General features: G+C 43.3%; 1 long non-coding RNA gene across 1 annotated transcript; it reads right to left on the bottom strand.

Annotated features, from left to right (window-relative positions):
• Positions 1 to 5,937: 5,937 nt before the first annotated feature.
• On the bottom strand, positions 5,938 to 7,238 carry LOC103590639. Its single transcript, XR_550489.1, has 2 exons — positions 6,243 to 7,238; positions 5,938 to 6,128 (listed from the first exon to the last, which is right to left on the bottom strand). It is a non-coding gene; the product is annotated as an uncharacterized LOC103590639 (long non-coding RNA).

Genomic DNA, 7,238 nt, shown 5'->3' with positions numbered 1-7,238 from the left:
AACAAGAACAGGTTCTAGTTAACATCACCTCAGATCCCAGGTTCTCAGACGATGGGTGTATAAAGGAAACATGAGCATAATTGAAATTATGTAATTTCTCATGCTGCAAGCGACTGAGACCTATTTTAAAGGCTGCTTTCTAAGAAGGTAAGTTTTGGTTCTTTTTTGTGAGAGGGTTCCTTTTTCATAGTATGAATCTACCATGGCTTCAGTACTTCAAGGAAATCAGTAAAACTTGCCCATTTTAGGAGGCTAAATAACAACCATTAGCACTCAGGATCATACTCTGAGGCAAGCATTCTTACGAACAGCTCCGGGAAAGCAATTTAGCAGTCGATGTGCAAGGGCAGGCACCCTCTGACCCAGTAATTCTTCCTTAAGGGATCCAGCACAAGGACATTACCAGAGCAGGGCAGGAGACACGTGTAGAGAAGTTCTCAGTGTCATCACCATAAATACAAAAAGTGTAAACAATCTAAATTCCTATGGGACAGAGAGCAACTAAAACAATTATTGTATCATGGGAGTCTTGCTTCTTTTTTTCTGGTAGCATGTATGTCACTTGAGAACTTACTGTTTTATATTTTTCGGACATATTATTAATACTAGTCTACACTCATCAGGCAGGATTATTTGCCTTTTGCGTCATTAATGGACCAAAATGTTGCTGAGACGGGTGGGCCAGAGCACTGGAGAAGGGAGGGGAGGATCCAGTCCCCAGAGGAAATGGCAAACAGGAGAGTCAGCCGAGCCCAGGCGCCGAGGCCAGGGCCCACGCTCTGAACAGCCTGGCAAGAGCACGGCACTGCCGCGACCCCTCCTCTCACAGGTGACAGAAGCCTGAGTGGCAGGAAGAGCCCCGGAAACCCTCACTTGCTCCCAGGCCCGACGCTTGAAATTCTAATCACCACAAGCAGTAGACCCTTTCTGATAAGTGACTATCTGCTGATTCTTGGGCAAAGGAAAAACAGTAGATAACTTGAGTGAAACAGAAAGTAAACAAATAATTCAGCACGTTTGGTGGGTGACTAAATGAAAGAATAAAATATGCCCTGAAGCGGTTGCTGGTGGGGAATAAGAGCAGAATGTATTGAGCACCGTTGTCTTTTAGCTGATAAATTTAATCTATGGGAGAATCATAAGCATATGCATAAAATTTCATCCTCAAAAATGTGTATCATATTATTCCTCATATTAGCAAAAAAGGGGGGAAATCATCTGTCAGTAAGAAAAATGTTATAGCCAAATGGTGTAATATTATGTAAGTATTAAAACTGTGTTTCTAAAGAGTTTGTAATGGCATGGAAAAACGTCTCTGCTGTAAAGTGAAAAAAGTAGGCTATAAAATGTGATGACAATTATTTTTTAAAAGCACGTATATATGGAAAATAGACATAAAACATACCATGATATGTAGTGGTTGCTGCTGAGTAGTGAATCTCCCCTTTTAATTTTTCTACATTTATCAGCCTATTATTTTCATAAAGTAAAACAATAAACTATTTAAAAATAACTCAAGCTAGACTTCAACAAGTGCCCTTAGATAAGGAGGCTCACACCATAAGGATGTCAACTACCCCCAGTTAACTTATAAATGTAATGTGACCCAATAAAAATCCTACCAGCTGTAGACTTATAGAAGAGCTGCAAAAATAGTACAGAGTTCCCTCAGGCCTCTGACCCAGCAGCCCGTAATGTTAACAGAAGTGAGCATGGGCTCGACATTATTACCTAAACCACACAGTTCTTCGGATGTCGCTAGTGTTTCCTGTTTCTGCTCTAGGACCCCATGCTGTGCTAGTCCTCACGTCTCCTTGGTCTCCGACCATCTGTGACAGTTCCTGTCTTTTGCAGTCTTTCACGACCATGAGACTTGTGAGACTCGTCAGTTATCTTGCAGGATTCCCCTGGATCTGTGCTTGTCCGTTTTCTTACGTCAGGTGGAGGTGACACATTACTGGGAAGGACTCCACGGAAGTGGCTTGGCCTCCTCGGCGCCATCTCAGGAGGTGTGTGGCGTCCTTGTGTCCTGTGGCCGTGATGTTAACCGTCACCAGCTGACTGAGGTAGTGACTGCTGGTTTTCTCCACTGTCAAGTTAACGGTTTTCTCCTTGTAATTAACAAATGTTATTTTGGAGAAGTCTTTGAGACTATCCAAATAGCTGTTTAGCCTTAAACTTTCAGCATCTGCTGGTGGAAGCTGCCTGCAGCAATCGCCATTGCTTGGAAACAGCCACTGGAATTGTCGGTAAGGAAGATTTGTTTCTCCTCCCCCACGTATGTATTCAGTTATTCCCATCAGTATGGACTCAGGGATATTTATTATTATTCTTTTGGTTATACTTCAAAATTATCGGTTTACTTTTTTTACTCAAACTGTTCCTGCTTTGGCTGTTGGGCGCTTTCTCGGGCTGGCTTCTGTGTACCTTTGACACGCCCCAGAGTTTTGTTTTTTAAGCACATCCTTATTTTCTGGCACCACAAGACACTCCGGGGTCATCTTGTGTTTTCCCTGCCCAGCCTGGGAATCGACAGGCTCCTTCCACTGGGGACACGCTTCGGGCCCACGGTCGGGCCTGGCGTGCTCCACGCTGCTCCCAGCCCTCTCAGCGGCCGGGGCCAGGAGACACATCCACACACAGGCGGATCCTCGCGCGGCTCTGCTGACGTCTGACACTGTCCAGCGACCTCTGCCTGACAATGCAGGGTTCTCGCTGATGCCGCAGAGACTGCCTGTCCAGTACCGCAGGGCTCATCCTCACCATCACCGTTTCCCTGTTTGTGACTCTGTCTACAGTGAGAAACCTGCAGAACATCTATGCATTTGCTCAACACTGGCCAACACATAGTTTCAGAATAGCTAACCCATACCCCTGAGAAACAAATTTACCAACTAGAGTTCAGAGGTTTTGCAAGGCTCTTTCACCTTTAGCCCCACAGCGTTGAAGGAAATCCGATTGTGTCACTCCACAATGTTCTTCTTTGACATAAAATTACTTCTGCGCTAAAGCAATTGAGAAGAAGCAAGCAGAAGACAGGCTTTCCTTGTCCTCCTGCTCTTCTGCTTACAGAGAAGAGGTGCCCCTTACCGGGGACAGCTCAGCGGCAGCATCAGCACCATCTGCAGACACACCTCCCCCTCGGTCTCTGCGTATACTTAACCTTCCCACAGTTTCCTGCCTTTGAAAGAGAAAACTGAGGGAGCTGACCCTACAGATAAAGCATCTATAATTTTAAAACTGTGGTACTGCAAACAGAATAGAAAATCATAAAACAAAGTCAAGTACATGTCAAATTTAGTATAGGATAAGAGCAGAATCTCAGACCAGTGGGTGAGGGATGAACTTTTTTGTAAGAGGTGTTAGGACAACTGGACCTATACAGAAAAGATAAAATGGGACCCACTCCTTGCAGGCACATTAGGGTAATGAATCAGAGATATGAATGTAAAAAATGAAACCACACGAACTAGCAGAAAACACAGATGGATTTTTTATAACCTGGAACTGGGAAGAATTGTCCTATGCCTCAGAGTCTAAAAACTATCATGGAAAAAAGTGATCAATTCAGCCACATTCAAACAAAGAAGCTCTTTGGGCCGGCCCGGTGGCGCACTGCTACAGTGCGCCGCTTGAGAGTGTGGCGGCGCTCCCGCCGAGGGTTTGGATCCCACACACAGACCGGCCGCTCACTGGCTGAGCGAGGTGCGGGCGCAAGACTGAGGGTTGCGATCCTGTTGCCGGTCCCGGTCCGGTACGGGCGCGACACTGAGGGTTGCGATCCGTTGCCGGTCACGAAAAAAGACAAAAAAAACAAAAAAAAAAACAAAGCAGCTCTGGCAAAACAAAAACATGCCATAAGCAAAGAAAAGTGCCAAGTGACACATTGATTTAAAAAGAATGACACACTGACTTTTAAAAAATGTGACATATCACAGCTATCCCTAATACAGGAAGGGCTTCTACAAACTGAGGACTAAAATCCAATAGAAAAATGGGCAAAAAACGCATATAATTTGCTGAAAAAGTAATGCAAATAGTCCTTAAACATATGAAAACATGTTCAGCCTCACTCATAAGGGAAATGCAAATTAAAACTACAGGGGTATAACTTCTCACCTATCAGACTGGCCAAAATCTAAAACTTAGCACAACTCCTTTGGCAGGGCCGTGGAAAACAGGCAGTTTTGTGTATCAGGAAATGGCCCAGATGTGCATCTGTGCAATGTAGTGACATCTACATTTAACCCAGCAAGACTCTGGCTAGGAATTGATCCCAAAGGTGCAAAATGATGTTGATGATCTCCAGAATGCAGGAGGAAAATGGGGAAGTGCAGGAATTCCACGTAGGAAGGGAGAAATATAAAACAGTACTCATACGCATATTTTAAAAGAGACAATGGAAAGATAAACAAAAAATTAATTAAAATGGTTACTTTTGGGAGGTGGAGAAACGGGGATGGAGGCCTGATTTCTCTGAATGTAACTCATTCTATAATGTTGCCTTAGGAACCACATACATGTTTAAACATTTTTAATCAAAAAGAACAAAAAAAGCACTCCTTTAAAGTTGGGGGAAAAATCAATGTATAGAGTTGGTGGCACAACCACACACAGAAATTGTTTCAAGTGGCCTTTAACACACACTATGACTGCCATCCCTAGAAGGACGTGTCCAACAACTGCAGAAAAATGCCGAATGCTCTCAGCAGTCCTGGTGGTGACACTGGCACTGGTATTCTGAAGTTTTCACGTGCACATTGCAGGACAAAGCAAATTCTATTAATGCTGTTAGAAGTCAAGTTTTTCAGTGTAAGGAAAAACAGATGCATACATAAAAGTTAAAACTCTTTAAAATTTTCATTTGAATAGAAAATCCTGATATAAACTCCTCCTTTTCACTTGCTTAGAATTTCTCTTTCTTAGCTCTGTGCACTGAAAAGACCTAGAAGCATGACAAACCAGGAGCTGCAGAACAGACTGTGATCTCTGAACGCCATTCTCACCAAAAGGAAGCAGTGCTTCTTGGTGAAATGGCATATCCAGGTGTGGGCAGGAACAGCCCAAGTGAGCCTGGCACACCTGTGGCAAAAAGCAAGGAGCTGGTCCAAGACCAGGATGGCAAAAGGACACAGGAACCAATCAGAAGGGCTCCCGCTACCAAAGATGGCACAATCAGAACTCCAAAATGATCATAATTATGAGACTGAAAACATATCAACTACATAAAAATCCACAGTAGTACAGTACTTTTAAAAATCCTGTGGTCCATATTTTTAAATTAATAGACTTTACTTTTTAGCACAGTTTTAGATTCACAGCCACACTGAGCAGGGAGTTTCCATTACCCCATCCCATTATGACCACAGCCTCCCCCACTGTCACCGCCCACCACAGTGGCACGTGCATCACAACAGAGTCCATGGTTTACATCAGAGTTCACTCTTTGTGTTATGGTTCACTATCGGAAGTTGCTTGGGCACCAAGTCATTATCCTCAGATAGATAAGAATCCAGAGCCAGGCATGAATCCTTCCTTTCCTGTATGGACTGTATTTTGGAATAACCAATGGGCTGATGATGGAAAATGCTTCCTTACAGAACTGCTCTAGAAAATAAATGTGACAGCAATGATAGAAATAAATATCATCAATTAGACAACCCATCCTGAAATCATGGATCTATGGGGCAACAAAAGGTTGGCGGGAGCTTTGTAATGGACAAGGCCGGCTGGCAACATCTCTGAAAGTGGCCAACCAGATAATAATAAACGCCTCCCGTGTGGAGTACTCAGAAATACACAGCCATGCTTCTCAAGCCCTTCACAAACATACCAAAAACCCAAGGCTCTCGCCAAAATGCAGATTCTGACTCAGTGGCCTGTGGTGGAGCCCATGTCGCTGTCCCACACCCCACGCTTGGAGAGGTGAGTGTCCACAGCACCAAGAATGCAGCACGTTTCCTGGGGAAAATGAGCCTGAATCTAATCAAGCTTCTGACCCAACTACCACTTTACAGCAAGTAAAGGAAAGCAATCAGGCTAATCCAAAACGTGGGTGTCCTTACAGGACAAGTGACCGCGTCGTCAACAAACCAATGGCATGCAGAAGGGGGAGGGGTCTGCATCGCCTTAGAGACGTAAAGGAAAGCAATCAGGCTAATCCAAAACGTGGGTGTCCTTACAGGACAAGTGACCGCGTCAACAAACCAATGGCATGCAGAAGGGGGAGGGGTCTGCATCGCCTTAGAGACACATCAAATGCAACGTAGAGACGTTGCTGGATCGGATTCGAGCAAACTGGCTTTAAAAGATAGTTTTTAGGCAATTGGGGAAATGTGAACATAGACTGGACATTAGCTATAAAGGAATTAGTGGGTTTTGTGTTTATATTAGAAGAGATATGGCATTGTGGTTATGTAAAAAAAAGTACATACATGAAAAATTTGATGTCTGGGTTTGCTTTATAATATTCAAGCAAAAAACAAACAACAACAACAACAAAACCACAAGTAGGGGGAGGATGGATGAAACAGACTGGCTATCTGTAACCTTGGTAATGAAAGCTGGTAACGGCAAGGAGACATGGGGTTCATTATGTTATTCTATTTTCACTTGAAATTTTCTTTTAAAAATGTTTATAAAACAATTTGGAAAAAATTACAGCTCTATTCAACATTCATTACTATTTTTGCTTACCATTTTTCAAGAAAAATTGTAACTTAGACCAAAAGAGGGGAAAAGAGACTGCACATCTCAATTTTACGTACTGTCAATTGTTACTGTTTCTAACTCTGATGCTGAGCCCACACGTGTCTCCAGACCCCCCTCCAGTGGCAGAAGCCTCCAGGGAAATGTGCAGCCCAGCGTTTGAGCTTTGAAGTTACTTTGGATATTAAAAGGCTCCTGCCATTAAATATGAACTCGCTTCTGCCTATTATTACCAAAACAATGTACTAAGTTTTGCTCCTCGACTCTGCTGAGTAACTGAAGCACATAAAGCTATCTGACCTGTTCCAATAAGAAAACTCTCTATCGCCCATCGCCCTATTTGATCCTTTTTTCTTTTCAAAAGCCTCCCTCCAAGACAACTCACAAGACGTGAAGTCATTCATCCTGTTTAGTTTTTCTAGTCTCCCCTTCAATCAGAAATAAATTGCACCTGGCCCATGAGGGTTTAACAAAGAAAAACAAACAAAAACCCACCACAACACTTTACCATTCTCTATGTATAATTCTGT

The sequence above is a fragment of the Galeopterus variegatus genome, unplaced genomic scaffold, assembly GCF_000696425.1.
Source record: "Galeopterus variegatus unplaced genomic scaffold, G_variegatus-3.0.2 Scaffold848, whole genome shotgun sequence".
In the NCBI taxonomy this organism is placed as follows: domain Eukaryota; kingdom Metazoa; phylum Chordata; class Mammalia; order Dermoptera; family Cynocephalidae; genus Galeopterus; species Galeopterus variegatus.
Note: the sequence above shows the minus strand (reverse complement) of the source record. Positions and strands in the feature narration are given on the sequence as shown.